The sequence below is a fragment of the Hippocampus guttulatus genome, chromosome 20 (assembly GCF_054856545.1).
Source record: "Hippocampus guttulatus isolate MCC_2025c chromosome 20, RoL_Hgut_1.0, whole genome shotgun sequence".
Taxonomy (NCBI): Eukaryota; Metazoa; Chordata; class Actinopteri; order Syngnathiformes; family Syngnathidae; genus Hippocampus; species Hippocampus guttulatus.
The window spans coordinates 11,602,501-11,617,785 of NC_141280.1; the positions used below are offsets into that span (position 1 = coordinate 11,602,501).

The 15,285-nt window shown below is 53.2% G+C and overlaps 22 non-coding genes and 4 pseudogenes across 22 annotated transcripts; all 26 read right to left on the minus strand.

Annotated features, from left to right (window-relative positions):
- Nucleotides 1-233: 233 nt before the first annotated feature.
- LOC147188209 (5S ribosomal RNA) lies at nt 234-352 on the minus strand. The gene has a single exon (XR_015098442.1). It is a non-coding gene; the product is annotated as a 5S ribosomal RNA (ribosomal RNA).
- A 364-nt stretch (nt 353-716) lies between these two features.
- Nucleotides 717-835, minus strand: LOC147188210 (5S ribosomal RNA). The gene has a single exon (XR_015098239.1). It is a non-coding gene; the product is annotated as a 5S ribosomal RNA (ribosomal RNA).
- A 364-nt stretch (nt 836-1,199) lies between these two features.
- Nucleotides 1,200-1,318, minus strand: LOC147188211 (5S ribosomal RNA). The gene has a single exon (XR_015097907.1). It is a non-coding gene; the product is annotated as a 5S ribosomal RNA (ribosomal RNA).
- A 364-nt stretch (nt 1,319-1,682) lies between these two features.
- On the minus strand, nt 1,683-1,801 carry LOC147188212 (5S ribosomal RNA). The gene has a single exon (XR_015097840.1). It is a non-coding gene; the product is annotated as a 5S ribosomal RNA (ribosomal RNA).
- Nucleotides 1,802-2,164: 363 nt separating this feature from the next.
- On the minus strand, nt 2,165-2,273 carry LOC147188213 (5S ribosomal RNA; annotated as a pseudogene).
- Nucleotides 2,274-2,636: 363 nt separating this feature from the next.
- LOC147188214 (5S ribosomal RNA) lies at nt 2,637-2,745 on the minus strand (annotated as a pseudogene).
- A 364-nt stretch (nt 2,746-3,109) lies between these two features.
- On the minus strand, nt 3,110-3,228 carry LOC147188215 (5S ribosomal RNA). Its single transcript, XR_015097875.1, has one exon. It is a non-coding gene; the product is annotated as a 5S ribosomal RNA (ribosomal RNA).
- A 364-nt stretch (nt 3,229-3,592) lies between these two features.
- On the minus strand, nt 3,593-3,711 carry LOC147188216 (5S ribosomal RNA). Its single transcript, XR_015098240.1, has one exon. It is a non-coding gene; the product is annotated as a 5S ribosomal RNA (ribosomal RNA).
- Nucleotides 3,712-4,190: 479 nt separating this feature from the next.
- On the minus strand, nt 4,191-4,309 carry LOC147188217 (5S ribosomal RNA). Its single transcript, XR_015098292.1, has one exon. It is a non-coding gene; the product is annotated as a 5S ribosomal RNA (ribosomal RNA).
- Nucleotides 4,310-4,672: 363 nt separating this feature from the next.
- On the minus strand, nt 4,673-4,791 carry LOC147188218 (5S ribosomal RNA). Its single transcript, XR_015098251.1, has one exon. It is a non-coding gene; the product is annotated as a 5S ribosomal RNA (ribosomal RNA).
- A 364-nt stretch (nt 4,792-5,155) lies between these two features.
- On the minus strand, nt 5,156-5,274 carry LOC147188219 (5S ribosomal RNA). Its single transcript, XR_015098165.1, has one exon. It is a non-coding gene; the product is annotated as a 5S ribosomal RNA (ribosomal RNA).
- A 364-nt stretch (nt 5,275-5,638) lies between these two features.
- Nucleotides 5,639-5,757, minus strand: LOC147188220 (5S ribosomal RNA). Its single transcript, XR_015098184.1, has one exon. It is a non-coding gene; the product is annotated as a 5S ribosomal RNA (ribosomal RNA).
- A 362-nt stretch (nt 5,758-6,119) lies between these two features.
- Nucleotides 6,120-6,238, minus strand: LOC147188221 (5S ribosomal RNA). The gene has a single exon (XR_015098263.1). It is a non-coding gene; the product is annotated as a 5S ribosomal RNA (ribosomal RNA).
- A 363-nt stretch (nt 6,239-6,601) lies between these two features.
- On the minus strand, nt 6,602-6,720 carry LOC147188222 (5S ribosomal RNA). The gene has a single exon (XR_015098275.1). It is a non-coding gene; the product is annotated as a 5S ribosomal RNA (ribosomal RNA).
- Nucleotides 6,721-7,084: 364 nt separating this feature from the next.
- LOC147188223 (5S ribosomal RNA) lies at nt 7,085-7,203 on the minus strand. The gene has a single exon (XR_015097963.1). It is a non-coding gene; the product is annotated as a 5S ribosomal RNA (ribosomal RNA).
- A 482-nt stretch (nt 7,204-7,685) lies between these two features.
- Nucleotides 7,686-7,804, minus strand: LOC147188224 (5S ribosomal RNA). Its single transcript, XR_015098272.1, has one exon. It is a non-coding gene; the product is annotated as a 5S ribosomal RNA (ribosomal RNA).
- Nucleotides 7,805-8,167: 363 nt separating this feature from the next.
- LOC147188225 (5S ribosomal RNA) lies at nt 8,168-8,286 on the minus strand. The gene has a single exon (XR_015098286.1). It is a non-coding gene; the product is annotated as a 5S ribosomal RNA (ribosomal RNA).
- A 364-nt stretch (nt 8,287-8,650) lies between these two features.
- Nucleotides 8,651-8,769, minus strand: LOC147188226 (5S ribosomal RNA). The gene has a single exon (XR_015098297.1). It is a non-coding gene; the product is annotated as a 5S ribosomal RNA (ribosomal RNA).
- Nucleotides 8,770-9,132: 363 nt separating this feature from the next.
- On the minus strand, nt 9,133-9,251 carry LOC147188227 (5S ribosomal RNA). The gene has a single exon (XR_015098308.1). It is a non-coding gene; the product is annotated as a 5S ribosomal RNA (ribosomal RNA).
- A 479-nt stretch (nt 9,252-9,730) lies between these two features.
- On the minus strand, nt 9,731-9,849 carry LOC147188228 (5S ribosomal RNA). The gene has a single exon (XR_015098319.1). It is a non-coding gene; the product is annotated as a 5S ribosomal RNA (ribosomal RNA).
- A 363-nt stretch (nt 9,850-10,212) lies between these two features.
- LOC147188229 (5S ribosomal RNA) lies at nt 10,213-10,331 on the minus strand. Its single transcript, XR_015098255.1, has one exon. It is a non-coding gene; the product is annotated as a 5S ribosomal RNA (ribosomal RNA).
- A 363-nt stretch (nt 10,332-10,694) lies between these two features.
- Nucleotides 10,695-10,803, minus strand: LOC147188230 (5S ribosomal RNA; annotated as a pseudogene).
- A 364-nt stretch (nt 10,804-11,167) lies between these two features.
- Nucleotides 11,168-11,286, minus strand: LOC147188231 (5S ribosomal RNA). Its single transcript, XR_015098330.1, has one exon. It is a non-coding gene; the product is annotated as a 5S ribosomal RNA (ribosomal RNA).
- Nucleotides 11,287-11,649: 363 nt separating this feature from the next.
- LOC147188232 (5S ribosomal RNA) lies at nt 11,650-11,758 on the minus strand (annotated as a pseudogene).
- A 479-nt stretch (nt 11,759-12,237) lies between these two features.
- Nucleotides 12,238-12,356, minus strand: LOC147188233 (5S ribosomal RNA). Its single transcript, XR_015098341.1, has one exon. It is a non-coding gene; the product is annotated as a 5S ribosomal RNA (ribosomal RNA).
- A 364-nt stretch (nt 12,357-12,720) lies between these two features.
- LOC147188234 (5S ribosomal RNA) lies at nt 12,721-12,839 on the minus strand. The gene has a single exon (XR_015098268.1). It is a non-coding gene; the product is annotated as a 5S ribosomal RNA (ribosomal RNA).
- Nucleotides 12,840-15,285: the final 2,446 nt, after the last annotated feature.

Below are 15,285 nucleotides of genomic sequence, written 5' to 3' on the forward strand. Positions count from 1 at the left end.
GGTGGTTTGAGCGCTCAGCCTGTCAGGCTCGCATACGGTCCGCTGCGAGCACGCAGCTCCTCGGTACTTGATGTCTGTTGCAAAAGTGTGCTTTTCCAGCGGAGGTGCAACACATCAATAAGAGATTTAAAAATGTCAGTTCAACGTTGTGGCTCTCCCAGTTAAGGCTGAGGTGAAAAAGTGGAGAAAAGGAAGCGCGAAATAACGTGAAAGAGTATTCACGTGGGTGCAAAAGCTTACAGCACTTGGTATTCCCAGGCGGTCTCCCATCCAAGTACTAACCAGGCCCGACCCTGCTGAGCTTCCGAGATCGGACGAGATCGGGCGTTCTCAGGGTAGTATGGCCGTAAGCGAGAAAAGAAGTGAAAATTGTCCCCTTTATAGCTGACAGGGCACTTCCGGGTCGGGGGCGCAGTAGTGGGGTGAATTTTTTTCATTTATTCACCTCCTCGCGAGTGCACGAAGGAGGGGCCCGCTCCCGTGGTGGTTTGAGCGCTCAGCCTGTCAGGCTCGCATACGGCCAGCTGCGAGCACGCAGCTCCTCGGTACTTGATGTCTGTTGCAAAAGTGTGCTTTTCCAGCGGAGGTGCAACACATCAATAAGAGATTTAAAAATATCAGTTCAACGTTGAGGGTCCCCCAGTTAGGGCTGAGGTGAAAAAAGTGGAGAAAAGGTAGCGCGAAATAACGTGAAAGAGTGTTCACGTGGTCGCAAAAGCTTACAGCACCTGGTATTCCCAGGCGGTCTGCCATCCAAGTACTAACCAGGCCCGACCCTGCTTGGCTTCCGAGATCGGACGAGATCGGGCGTTCTCAGGGTAGTATGGCCGTAAGCGAGAAAAGAAGTGAAAATTGTCCCCTTTATAGCTGACAAGGCAGTTCCGGGTCGGGGGCGGAGTGGTGGGGTGAATTTTTTTCATTTATTCACCTCCTCCCGAGTGCACGAAGGAGGGGCCCGCTCCCGTGGTGGTTTGAGCGCTCAGCCTGTCAGGCTCGCATACGGTCCGCTGCGAGCACGCAGCTCCTCGGTACTTGATGTCTGTTGCAAAATTTTGCTTTTCCAGTGGAGGTGCAACACATCAATAAGAGATTTAAAAATATCAGTTCAACGTTGTGGGTCCCCCAGTTAAGGCTGAGGTGAAAAAAGTGGAGAAAAGGTAGCGCGAAATAACGTGAAAGAGTGTTCACGTGGGTGCAAAAGCTTACAGCACCTGGTATTCCCAGGCGGTCTCCCATCCAAGTACTAACCAGGCCCGACCCTGCTTGGCTTCCGAGATCGGACGAGATCGGGCGTTCTCAGGGTAGTATGGCCGTAAGCGAGGGAAAACGTGAAAATTGTCCCCTTTATAGCAGACAGGGCACAACCGGGTCGGGGGCGGATTAGTGGGGTGAATTTTTTTCATTTATTCACCTCCTCGCGGGTGCACGAAGGAGGGGCCCGCTCCCGTGGTGGTTTGAGCGCTCAGCCTGTCAGGCTCGCATACGGTCCGCTGCGAGCACGCAGCTCCTCGGTACTTGATGTCTGTTGCAAAAGTGTGCTTTTCCAGCGGAGGTGCAACACATCAATAAGAGATTTAAAAATATCAGTTCAACGTTGAGGGTCCCCCAGTTAAGGCTGAGGTGAAAAAAGTGGAGAAAAGGTAGCGCGAAATAACGTGAAAGAGTGTTCACGTGGGTGCAAAAGCTTACAGCACCCGGTATTCCCAGGCGGTCTCCCATCCAAGTACTAACCAGGCCCGACCCTGCTTAGCTTCCGAGATCGGACGAGATCGGGCGTTCTCAGGGTAGTATGGCCGTAAGCGAGAAAAGAAGTGAAAATTGTCCCTTTTATAGCTGACAGGGCACTTCCGGGTCGGGGGTGGAGTGGTGGGGTGATTTTTTTTCATTTATTCACCTCCTCGCGAGTGCACGAAGGAGGGGCCCGCTCCCGTGGTGGTTTGAGCGCTCAGCCTGTCAGGCTCGCATACGGTCCGCTGCGAGCACGCAGCTCCTCGGTACTTGATGTCTGTTGCAAAATTTTGCTTTTCCAGTGGAGGTGCAACACATCAATAAGAGATTTAAAAATATCAGTTCAACGTTGTGGGTCCCCAGTTAAGGCTGAGGTGAAAAAAGTGGAGAAAAGGTAGCGCGAAATAACGTGAAAGAGTGTTCACGTGGGTGCAAAAGCTTACAGCACCTGGTATTCCCAGGCGGTCTCCCATCCAAGTACTAACCAGGCCCGACCCTGCTTAGCTTCCGAGATCGGGAATTCTCAGGGTAGTATGGCCTTAAGCGAGAAAAGAAGTGAAAATTGTCCCCTTTATAGCTGACAGGGCACTTCCGGGTCGGGGGCGGAGTAGTGGGGTGATTTTTTTTCATTTATTCACCTCCTCGCGAGTGCACGAAGGAGGGGCCCGCTCCCGTGGTGGTTTGAGCGCTCAGCCTGTCAGGCTCGCATACGGCCCGCTGCGAGCACGCAGCTCCTTGGTACTTGATGTCTGTTGCAAAAGTGTGCTTTTCCAGCGGAGGTTCACCACATCAATAAGAGATTTAAAAATGTCAGTTCAACGTTGTGGCTCTCCCAGTTAAGGCTGAGGTGAAAAAGTGGAGAAAAGGAAGCGCGAAATAACGTGAAAGAGTGTTTACGTGGGTGCAAAAGCTTACAGCACCTGGTATTCCCAGGCGGTCTCCCATCCAAGTACTAACCAGGCCCGACCCTGCTTAGCTTCCGAGATCGGGCGTTCTCAGGGTAGTATGGCCTTAAGCGAGAAAAGAAGTGAAAATTGTCCCCTTTATAGCTGACAGGGCACTTCCGGGTCGGGGGCGGAGTAGTGGGGTGATTTTTTTTCATTTATTCACCTCCTCGCGAGTGCACGAAGGAGGGGCCCGCTCCCGTGGTGGTTTGAGCGCTCAGCCCGTCAGGCTCGCATACGGCCCGCTGCGAGCACGCAGCTCCTCGGTACTTGATGTCTGTTGCAAAAGTGTGCTTTTCCAGCGGAGGTGCAACACATCAATAAGAGATTTAAAAATATCAGTTCAACGTTGAGGGTCCCCCAGTTAAGGCTGAGGTGAAAAAAGTGGAGAAAAGGTAGCGCGAAATAACGTGAAAGAGTGTTCACGTGGGTGCAAAAGCTTACAGCACCTGGTATTCCCAGGCGGTCTCCCATCCAAGTACTAACCAGGCCCGACCCTGCTTAGCTTCCGAGATCTGACGAGATCGGGCGTTCTCAGGGTAGTATGGCCGTAAGCGAGGGAAAACGTGAAAATTGTCCCCTTTATAGCAGACAGGGCACTTCCAGGTCGGGGGCGGAGTAGTGGGGTGATTTTTTTTCATTTATTCACCTCCTCGCGAGTGCACGAAGGAGGGGCCCGCTCCCGTGGTGGTTTGAGCGCTCAGCCTGTCAGGCTCGCATACGGCCCGCTGCGAGCACGCAGCTCCTCGGTACTTGATGTCTGTTGCAAAAGTGTGCTTTTCCAGCGGAGGTGCAACACATCAATAAGAGATTTAAAAATGTCAGTTCAACGTTGTGGGTCCCCCAGTTAAGGCTGAGGTGAAAAAAGTGGAGAAAAGGTAGCGCGAAATAACGTGAAAGAGTGTTCACGTGGGTGCAAAAGCTTACAGCACCTGGTATTCCCAGGCGGTCTCCCATCCAAGTACTAACCAGGCCCGACCCTGCTTAGCTTCCGAGATCGGACGAGATCGGGCGTTCTCAGGGTAGTATGGCCGTAAGCGAGAAAAGAAGTGAAAATTGTCCCTTTTATAGCTGACAGGGCACTTCCAGGTCGGGGGCGGAGTAGTGGGGTGATTTTTTTTCATTTATTCACCTCCTCGCGAGTGCACGAAGGAGGGGCCCGCTCCCGTGGTGGTTTGAGCGCTCAGCCTGTCAGGCTCGCATACGGTCCGCTGCGAGCACGCAGCTCCTCGGTACTTGATGTCTTTTGCAAAATTTTGCTTTTCCAGTGGAGGTGCAAAAGCATCCAGCAGGCGGAAATCCCAAGCTGCTTCTTGTCCAAGTGCTATCATGACCGAGCAGCGTGCAGACGGCTCTCTCTGTTGGACATTATTTTATTCCAAAGAGACGTTGATCTGTCAAATCAACTTGAAGGAAACGATTTCAAAACACAGGATAAGTGAAAGTTGAATGACAAATGAAAGCCAAAATTTTAGGCAAGAGCAGTGATTTGTGTTGTGAATTGGAGGTGGGTGCAAAAGCTTACAGCACCTGGTATTCCCAGGCGGTCTCCGATCCAAGTACTAACCAGGCCCGACCCTGCTTAGCTTCCGAGATCGGACGAGATCGGGCGTTCTCAGGGTAGTATGGCCGTAAGCGAGAAAAATTGTGAAAATTGTCCCCTTTATAGCTGACAGGCACTTCCGGGTCGGGGGTGGAGTGGTGGGTTGAATTTTTTTCATTTATTCACCTCCTCCCGAGTGCACGCAGGAGGGGCCCGCTCCCGTGGTGGTTTGAGCGCTCAGCCTGTCAGGCTCGCATACGGCCCGCTGCGAGCACGCAGCTCCTCGGTACTTGATGTCTGTTGCAAAAGTGTGCTTTTCCAGCGGAGGTGCGACACATCAATAAGAGATTTAAAAATGTCAGTTCAACGTTGAGGGTCCCCCAGTTAAGGCTGAGGTGAAAAAAGTGGAGAAAAGGTAGCGCGAAATAACGTGAAAGAGTGTTCACGTGGGTGCAAAAGCTTACAGCACCTGGTATTCCCAGGCGGTCTCCCATCCAAGTACTAACCAGGCCCGACCCTGCTTAGCTTCCGAGATCGGACGAGATCGGGCGTTCTCAGGGTAGTATGGCCGTAAGCGAGAAAAGAAGTGAAAATTGTCCCCTTTATAGCTGACAGGGCACTTCCGGGTCGGGGGCGTAGTAGTGGGGTGAATTTTTTTCATTTATTCACCTCCTCGCGAGTGCACGAAGGAGGGGCCCGCTCCCGTGGTGGTTTGAGCGCTCAGCCTGTCAGGCTCGCATACGGCCAGCTGCGAGCACGCAGCTCCTCGGTACTTGATGTCTGTTGCAAAAGTGTGCTTTTCCAGCGGAGGTGCAACACATCAATAAGAGATTTAAAAATATCAGTTCAACGTTGAGGGTCCCCCAGTTAAGGCTGAGGTGAAAAAAGTGGAGAAAAGGTAGCGCGAAATAACGTGAAAGAGTGTTCACGTGGGTGCAAAAGCTTACAGCACCTGGTATTCCCAGGCGGTCTCCCATCCAAGTACTAACCAGGGCCGACCCTGCTTAGCTTCCGAGATCGGACGAGATCGGGCGTTCTCAGGGTAGTATGGCCGTAAGCGAGAAAAGAAGTGAAAATCGTCCCCTTTATAGCTGACAGGGCACTTCCGGGTCGGGGGTGGAGTGGTGGGGTGAATTTTTTTCATTTATTCACCTCCTCCCGAGTGCACGAAGGAGGGGCACGCTCCCGTGGTGGTTTGAGCGCTCAGCCTGTCAGGCTCGCATACGGTCCGCTGCGAGCACGCAGCTCCTCGGTACTTGATGTCTGTTGCAAAAGTGTGCTTTTCCAGCGGAGGTGCAACACATCAATAAGAGATTTAAAAATATCAGTTCAACGTTGTGGGTCCCCCAGTTAAGGCTGAGGTGAAAAAAGTGGAGAAAAGGTAGCGCGAAATAAAGTGAAAGAGTGTTCACGTGGGTGCAAAAGCTTACAGCACTTGGTATTCCCAGGCGGTCTCCCATCCAAGTACTAACCAGGCCCGACCCTGCTTAGCTTCCGAGATCGGACGAGATCGGGCGTTCTCAGGGTAGTATGGCCGTAAGCGAAAAAAAAAGTGAAAATTGTCCCCTTTATAGCTGACAGGCACGTCCGGGTCGGGGGCGGAGTGGTGGGGTGAATTTTTTTCATTTATTCACCTCCTCCCGTGTGCACGAAGGAGGGGCCCGCTCCCGTGGTGGTTTGAGCGCTCAGCCTGTCAGGCTCGCATACGGTCCGCTGCGAGCACGCAGCTCCTCGGTACTTGATGTCTGTTGCAAAAGTGTGCTTTTCCAGCGGAGGTGCAACACATCAATAAGAGATTTAAAAATATCAGTTCAACGTTGAGGGTCCCCCAGTTAAGGCTGAGGTGAAAAAGTGGAGAAAAGGAAGCGCGAAATAACGTGAAAGAGTGTTCACGTGGGTGCAAAAGCTTACAGCACCTGGTATTCCCAGGCGGTCTCCCATCCAAGTACTAACCAGGCCCGACCCTGCTTAGCTTCCGAGATCGGACGAGATCGGGCGTTCTCAGGGTAGTATGGCCGTAAGCGAGGGAAAACGTGAAAATTGTCCCCTTTATAGCAGACAGGGCACTTCCGGGTCGGGGGCGGAGTGGTGGGGTGAATTTTTTTCATTTATTTACCTCCTCCCGAGTGCACGAAGGAGGGGCCCGCTCCCGTGGTGGTTTGAGCGCTCAGCCTGTCAGGCTCGCATACGGTCCGCTGCGAGCACGCAGCTCCTCGGTACTTGATGTCTGTTGCAAAAGTGTGCTTTTCCAGCGGAGGTGCAACACATCAATAAGAGATTTAAAAATATCAGTTCAACGTTGAGGGTCCCCCAGTTAAGGCTGAGGTGAAAAAGTGGAGAAAAGGAAGCGCGAAATAACGTGAAAGAGTGTTCACGTGGGTGCAAAAGCTTACAGCACCTGGTATTCCCAGGCGGTCTCCCATCCAAGTACTAACCAGGCCCGACCCTGCTTAGCTTCCGAGATCGGACGAGATCGGGCGTTCTCAGGGTAGTATGGCCGTAAGCGAGGGAAAACGTGAAAATTGTCCCCTTTATAGCAGACAGGGCACTTCCGGGTCGGGGGCGGAGTGGTGGGGTGAATTTTTTTCATTTATTTACCTCCTCCCGAGTGCACGAAGGAGGGGCCCGCTCCCGTGGTGGTTTGAGCGCTCAGCCTGTCAGGCTCGCATACGGTCCGCTGCGAGCACGCAGCTCCTCGGTACTTGATGTCTGTTGCAAAAGTGTGCTTTTCCAGCGGAGGTGCAACACATCAATAAGAGATTTAAAAATATCAGTTCAACGTTGAGGGTCCCCCAGTTAAGGCTGAGGTGAAAAAAGTGGAGAAAAGGTAGCGCGAAATAACGTGAAAGAGTGTTCACGTGGGTGCAAAAGCTTACAGCACCTGGTATTCCCAGGCGGTCTCCCATCCAAGTACTAACCAGGCCCGACCCAGCTTAGCTTCCGAGATCGGACGAGATCGGGCGTTCTCAGGGTAGTATGGCCGTAAGCGAGAAAAGAAGTTAAAATTGTCTCCTTTATAGCTGACAGGGCACTTCCGGGTCGGGGGCGGAGTAGTGGGGTGATTTTTTTTATTTATTTATTCACCTCCTCGCGGGTGCACGAAGGAGGGGCCAGCTCCCGTGGTGGTTTGAGCGCTCAGCCTGTCAGGCTCGCATACGGTCCGCTGCGAGCACGCAGCTCCTCGGTACTTGATGTCTGTTGCAAAAATTTGCTTTTCCAGTGGAGGTGCAAAAGCATGCAGCAGGCGGAAATCCCAAGCTGCTTCTTGTCCAAGTGCTATCAGGACCGAGGACCGGGCAGACGGCTCTCTCTGTTGGACATTATTTTATTCCAAAGAGATGTTGATCTGTCAAATCAACTTGAAGAAAACGATTTCAAAACACAGGATAAGTGAAAGTTGAATGACAAATGAAAGCCAAAATTTTAGGCAAGAGCAGTGATTTGTGTTGTGAATTGGAGGTGGGTGCAAAAGCTTACAGCACCTGGTATTCCCAGGCGGTCTCCCATCCAAGTACTAAGCAGGCCCGACCCTGCTTAGCTTCCGAGATCGGACGAGATCGGGCATTCTCAGGGTAGTATGGCCGTAAGCGAGAAAAGAAGTGAAAATTGTCCCCTTTATAGCTGACAGGGCACTTCCGGGTCGGGGGTGGAGTAGTGGGGTGATTTTTTTTCATTTATTCACCTCCTCGCAAGTGCACGAAGGAGGGGCCCGCTCCCGTGGTGGTTTGAGCGCTCAGCCTGTCAGGCTCGCATACGGCCCGCTGCGAGCACGCAGCTCCTCGGTACTTGATGTCTGTTGCAAAAGTGTGCTTTTCCAGCGGAGGTGCGACACATCAATAAGAGATTTAAAAATGTCAGTTCAACGTTGTGGCTCTCCCAGTTAAGGCTGAGGTGAAAAAGTGGAGAAAAGGAAGCGCGAAATAACGTGAAAGAGTGTTCACGTGGGTGCAAAAGCTTACAGCACCTGGTATTCCCAGGCGGTCTCCCATCCAAGTACTAACCAGGCCCGACCCTGCTTAGCTTCCGAGATCGGACGAGATCGGGCGTTCTCAGGGTAGTATGGCCGTAAGCGAGAAAAGAAGTGAAAATTGTCCCCTTTATAGCTGACAGGGCACTTCCGGGTCGGGGGCGCAGTAGTGGGGTGAATTTTTTTCATTTATTCACCTCCTCGCGAGTGCACGAAGGAGGGGCCCGCTCCCGTGGTGGTTTGAGCGCTCAGCCTGTCAGGCTCGCATACGGCCAGCTGCGAGCACGCAGCTCCTCGGTACTTGATGTCTGTTGCAAAAGTGTGCTTTTCCAGCGGAGGTGCAACACATCAATAAGAGATTTAAAAATATCAGTTCAACGTTGAGGGTCCCCCAGTTAAGGCTGAGGTGAAAAAAGTGGAGAAAAGGTAGCGCGAAATAACGTGAAAGAGTGTTCACGTGGGTGCAAAAGCTTACAGCACCTGGTATTCCCAGGCGGTCTCCCATCCAAGTACTAACCAGGCCCGACCCTGCTTAGCTTCCGAGATCGGACGAGATCGGGCGTTCTCAGGGTAGTATGGCCGTAAGCGAGGGAAAACGTGAAAATTGTCCCCTTTATAGCAGACAGGGCACTTCCGGGTCGGGGGCGGAGTAGTGGGGTGAATTTTTTTCATTTATTCACCTCCTCCCGAGTGCACGAAGGAGGGGCCCGCTCCCGTGGTGGTTTGAGCGCTCAGCCTGTCAGGCTCGCATACGGTCCGCTGCGAGCACGCAGCTCCTCGGTACTTGATGTCTGTTGCAAAAGTGTGCTTTTCCAGCGGAGGTGCAACACATCAATAAGAGATTTAAAAATGTCAGTTCAACGTTGTGTCTCTCCCAGTTAAGGCTGAGGTGAAAAAATGGAGAAAAGGAAGCGCGAAATAACGTGAAAGAGTGTTCACGTGGGTGCAAAAGCTTACAGCACCTGGTATTCCCAGGCGGTCTCCCATCCAAGTACTAACCAGGCCCGACCCTGCTTAGCTTCCGAGATCGGACGAGATCGGGCGTTCTCAGGGTAGTATGGCCGTAAGCGAGAAAAGAAGTGAAAATTGTCCCTTTTATAGCTGACAGGGCACTTCCGGGTCGGGGGCGGAGTAGTGGGGTGATTTTTTTTCATTTATTCACCTCCTCGCGAGTGCACGAAGGAGGGGCCCGCTCCCGTGGTGGTTTGAGCGCTCAGCCTGTCAGGCTCGCATACGGTCCGCTGCGAGCACGCAGCTCCTCGGTACTTGATGTCTTTTGCAAAATTTTGCTTTTCCAGTGGAGGTGCAAAAGCATCCAGCAGGCGGAAATCCCAAGCTGCTTCTTGTCCAAGTGCTATCATGACCGAGCCCCGTGCAGACGGCTCCCTCTGTTGGACATTATTTTATTCCAAAGAAACGTTGATCTGTCAAATCAACTTGAAGGAAACGATTTCAAAACACAGGATAAGTAAAAGTTGAATGACAAATGAAAGCCAAAATTTTAGGCAAGAGCAGTGATTTGTGTTGTGAATTGGAGGTGGGTGCAAAAGCTTACAGCACCTGGTATTCCCAGGCGGTCTCCCATCCAAGTACTAACCAGGCCCGACCCTGCTTAGCTTCCGAGATCGGACGAGATCGGGCGTTCTCAGGGTAGTATGGCCGTAAGCGAGGGAAAACGTGAAAATTGTCCCCTTTATAGCAGACAGGGCACTTCCGGGTCGGGGGCGGAGTAGTGGGGTGAATTTTTTTCATTTATTCACATCCTCCCGAGTGCACGAAGGAGGGGCCCACTCCCGTGGTGGTTTCAGCGCTCAGCCTGTCAGGCTCGCATACGGTCCGCTGCGAGCACGCAGCTCCTCGGTACTTGATGTCTGTTGCAAAAGTGTGCTTTTCCAGCGGAGGTGCAACACATCAATAAGAGATTTAAAAATGTCAGTTCAACGTTGTGGCTCTCCCAGTTAAGGCTGAGGTGAAAAAGTGGAGAAAAGGAAGCGCGAAATAACGTGAAAGAGTATTCACCTGGGTGCAAAAGCTTACAGCACCTGGTATTCCCAGGCGGTCTCCCATCCAAGTACTAACCAGGCCCGACCCTGCTTAGTTTCCGAGATCAGACGAGATCGGGCGTTCTCAGGGTAGTATGGCCGTAAGCGAGAAAAGAAGTGAAAATCCTCCCCTTTATAGCTGACAGGGCACTTCCGGGTCGGGGGCGGAGTGGTGGGTTGAATTTTTTTCATTTATTCACCTCCTCCCGAGTGCACCAAGGAGGGGCCCGCTCCCGTGGTGGTTTGAGCGCTCAGCCTGTCAGGCTCGCATACGGTCCGCTGCGAGCACGCAGCTCCTCGGTACTTGATGTCTGTTGCAAAAGTGTGCTTTTCCAGCGGAGGTGCAACACATCAATAAGAGATTTAAAAATGTCAGTTCAACGTTGTGGCTCTCCCAGTTAAGGCTGAGGTGAAAAAGTGGAGAAAAGGAAGCGCGAAATAACGTGAAAGAGTGTTCACGTGGGTGCAAAAGCTTACAGCACCTGGTATTCCCAGGCGGTCTCCCATCCAAGTACTAACCAGGCCCGACCCTGCTTAGCTTCCGAGATCGGGCGTTCTCAGGGTAGTATGGCCGTAAGCGAGAAAAGAAGTGAAAATTGTCCCCTTTATAGCTGACAGGGCACTTCCGGGTCGGGGGCGCAGTAGTGGGGTGAATTTTTTTCATTTATTCACCTCCTCGCGAGTGCACGAAGGAGGGGCCCGCTCCCGTGGTGGTTTGAGCGCTCAGCCTGTCAGGCTCGCATACGGCCAGCTGCGAGCACGCAGCTCCTCGGTACTTGATGTCTGTTGCAAAAGTGTGCTTTTCCAGCGGAGGTGCAACACATCAATAAGAGATTTAAAAATATCAGTTCAACGTTGAGGGTCCCCCAGTTAAGGCTGAGGTGAAAAAAGTGGAGAAAAGGTAGCGCGAAATAACGTGAAAGAGTGTTCACGTGGGTGCAAAAGCTTACAGCACCTGGTATTCCCAGGCGGTCTCCCATCCAAGTACTAACCAGGCCCGACCCTGCTTAGCTTCCGAGATCGGACGAGATCGGGCGTTCTCAGGGTAGTATGGCCGTAAGCGAGGAAAAACGTGAAAATTGTCCCCTTTATAGCAGACAGGGCACTTCCGGGTCGGGGGCGGAGTAGTGGGGTGAATTTTTTTCATTTATTCACCTCCTCCCGAGTGCACGAAGGAGGGGCCCGCTCCCGTGGTGGTTTGAGCGCTCAGCCTGTCAGGCTCGCATACGGTCCGCTGCGAGCACGCAGCTCCTCGGTACTTGATGTCTGTTGCAAAAGTGTGCTTTTCCAGCGGAGGTGCAACACATCAATAAGAGATTTAAAAATGTCAGTTCAACGTTGTGTCTCTCCCAGTTAAGGCTGAGGTGAAAAAATGGAGAAAAGGAAGCGCGAAATAACGTGAAAGAGTGTTCACGTGGGTGCAAAAGCTTACAGCACCTGGTATTCCCAGGCGGTCTCCCATCCAAGTACTAACCAGGCCCGACCCTGCTTAGCTTCCGAGATCGGGCGTTCTCAGGGTAATATGGCCGTAAGCGAGAAAAGAAGTGAAAATTGTCCCTTTTATAGCTGACAGGGCACTTCCGGGTCGGGGGCGGAGTAGTGGGGTGATTTTTTTTCATTTATTCACCTCCTCGCGAGTGCACGAAGGAGGGGCCCGCTCCCGTGGTGGTTTGAGCGCTCAGCCTGTCAGGCTCGCATACGGTCCGCTGCGAGCACGCAGCTCCTCGGTACTTGATGTCTTTTGCAAAATTTTGCTTTTCCAGTGGAGGTGCAAAAGCATCCAGCAGGCGGAAATCCCAAGCTGCTTCTTGTCCAAGTGCTATCATGACCGAGCAGCGTGCAGACGGCTCCCTCTGTTGGACATTATTTTATTCCAAAGAGACGTTGATCTGTCAAATCAACTTGAAGGAAACGATTTCAAAACACAGGATAGGTGAAAGTTGAATGACAAATGAAAGCCAAAATTTTAGGCAAGAGCAGTGATTTGTGTTGTGAATTGGAGGTGGGTGCAAAAGCTTACAGCACCTGGTATTCCCAGGCGGTCTCCCATCCAAGTACTAACCAGGCCCGACCCTGCTTAGCTTCCGAGATCGGACGAGATCGGGCGTTCTCAGGGTAGTATGGCCGTAAGCGAGAAAAGAAGTGAAAATTGTCCCCTTTATAGCTGACAAGGCAGTTCCGGGTCGGGGGCGGAGTGGTGGGGTGAATTTTTTTCATTTATTCACCTCCTCCCGAGTGCACGAAGGAGGGGCCCGCTCCCGTGGTGGTTTGAGCGCTCAGCCTGTCAGGCTCGCATACGGTCCGCTGCGAGCACGCAGCTCCTCGGTACTTGATGTCTGTTGCAAAATTTTGCTTTTCCAGTGGAGGTGCAACACATCAATAAGAGATTTAAAAATATCAGTTCAACGTTGTGGGTCCCCCAGTTAAGGCTGAGGTGAAAAAAGTGGAGAAAAGGAAGCGCGAAATAACGTGAAAGAGTGTTCACGTGGGTGCAAAAGCTTACAGCACCTGGTATTCCCAGGCGGTCTCCCATCCAAGTACTAACCAGGCCCAACCCTGCTTAGCTTCCGAGATCGGACGAGATCGGGCATTCTCAGGGTAGTATGGCCGTAAAAGGAGAAAATGTGAAAATTGTCCCCTTTATAGCTGACAGGGAACTTCCGGCCCCTTGAGTCGTCACCTTACCGTGGTGGAGGGGTTTGTGTGTCCCAATGATCCTAGGAGCTAAGTTGTCTGGGGCTTCATGCCCCTGGGAGGGTCACCCATGGCAAACAGGTTCTGGGTGAGGGGCCAGACAAAGCACGGCTCAAAGACCCTTATGATCAGAAAAATATATGGACCAAGGTTTCCCTTGCCCGGACGCGGGTCACCGGGGCCCCCCTCTGGAGCCAGGCCTGGAGGTGGGGCTCGTTGGGAAGCGCCTGGTGGCCGGGCCTACACCCATGGGGCCTGGCCGGGCACAGCCCGAAGAAGCAACGTGGGTCCCCCTTCCCATGGGCTCACCACCCATGAGAGGGGCCAAAGGGGTCGGGTGCAATGTGAGCTGGGCGGCAGCCAAAGGCGAGGACCCTGGCGGTCAGATCCTCGGCTGTTGGGACATGGAATGTCACCTCTCTGGCAGGGAAGGAGCCCGAGCTGGTGTGTGAGGCAGAGAATTTCCGACTGGATATAGTCGGACTTGCCTCCACACACAGCCTGGGTTCTGGTACCAGTTCTCTCGAGAGGGGTTGGACTCTCTTCCACTCTGGAGTTGGTCACGGTGAGAGGCGCAGAGCAGGTGTGGGCATACTCATTGCCCCCCGGCTCAGTGCCTGTACATTGGGGTTCACACCGGTAGACGAGAGGGTTGCCTCCCTCCGCCTTCGGGTGGGTGGACGGGTCCTGACTGTTGTTTGTGCATATGCACCAAACAGCAGCTCAGTATACCCACCCTTTTTGGAGTCCTTGGAGGGTGTGCTGGAGAGTACTCCTGCTGGGGACTCCCTTGTTCTGCTGGGGGACTTCAATGCTCACATGGGCAATGACAGTGAGACCTGGAGGGGCGTGATTGGGAGGAACGGCCCCCCCGATCAGAACTCGAGTGGTGTTTTGTTATTGGACTTCTGTGCTCGCCACGGATTGTCCATAACGAACACCTTGTTCAAACATAAGGGTGTCCATATGTGCACTTGGCACCAGGACACCCTAGGCCGCAGTTCGATGATCGACTTTGTAGTTGTATCATAGGATTTGCGGCCGCATGTTCTGGACACTCGGGTGAAGAGAGGGGCGGAGCTGTCAACTGATCACCACCTGGTGGTGAGTAGGCTCCGATGGTGGGGGAAGATGCCGGCCCGTCCTGGCAGACCCAAACGTATTGTGAGGGTTTGTTGGGAGCGTCTGGCGGAATCCCCTGTCAGAAGGAGTTTCAACTCCCACCTCCGACAGAGCTTTTCCCATGTTCCGGGGGAGGCGGGGGACATTGAGCCCGAGTGGACCATGTTCCGTGCCTCTATTGTTGAGGCGGCCAATCTGAGTTGTGGCCGTAAGGTGGTTGGTGCCTGTCGTGGCGGCAACCCCCGTACTCGCTGGTGGACACCAGCAGTAAGGGATGACGTCAAGCTGAAGAAGGAGTCCTATCGAGCCTTTATGGCCTGTGGGACCCCAGAGGCAGCTGATGGGTATCGACTGGCCAAGCGGAACGCAGCTTCGGTGGTCGCCGAGGCAAAAACCGGAGCGTGGGAGGAGTTCGGTGAGGCCATGGAAGCCGACTTCCGGACGGCTTCGAGGAAATTCTGGTCCACCATCCAACGTCTCAGGAGGGGGAAGCAGTGCACCACTAACACTGTGTACAGTGGGGATGGGGTGCTGCTGACTTCGACTCGGGACGTTGTGAACCGGTGGGCAGAGTACTTGGAAGACCTCCTCAACTCCACCAACACGCCTTCCTTGGAGGAAGCAGAGCCTGGGGACTCTGAGGTGGGCTCTCCTATCTCTGTGGTTGAAGTCACCGATGTGGTTAAAAAGCTCCTCGGTGGCAAGGCCCCAGGGGTGGATGAGATCCGCCCGGAGTTCCTCTAGGCTCTGGATGTTGTGGGGCTGTCCTGGTTGACACGCCTCTGCAACATCGCGTGGTCAACAGGGAGAGTGCCTCTGGATTGGCAGACCGGGGTGGTAGTCCCTCTTTTTAAAAAGGGGGACCGGAGGGTGTGTTCCAACTACAGAGGGATCACACTCCTCAGCCTCCCTGGTAAGGTCTATTCAGGGGTGCTGGAGAGGAGGGTCCGTCAGGAAGTCGAGCCTCAGATTGAGGAGGAGCAGTGTGGTTTTCGTCTCGGCCGTGGAACAGTGGACCAGCTCTACACCCTTAGCAGGGTCCTCGAGGGTATGTGGGAATTCGCCCAACCAGTCTACATGTGTATTGTGGACTTGGAGAAGGCGTTTGACCATGTCCCTCGGGGAGTTCTGTGGGGGGTGCTTCGTGGGTATGGGGTACCGAACCCCCTGATACGGGCGGTTCGGTCACTATACCACCGATGTCAGAGTCTGGTTCGCATTGCCGGCAGTAAGTCGGAATCGTTT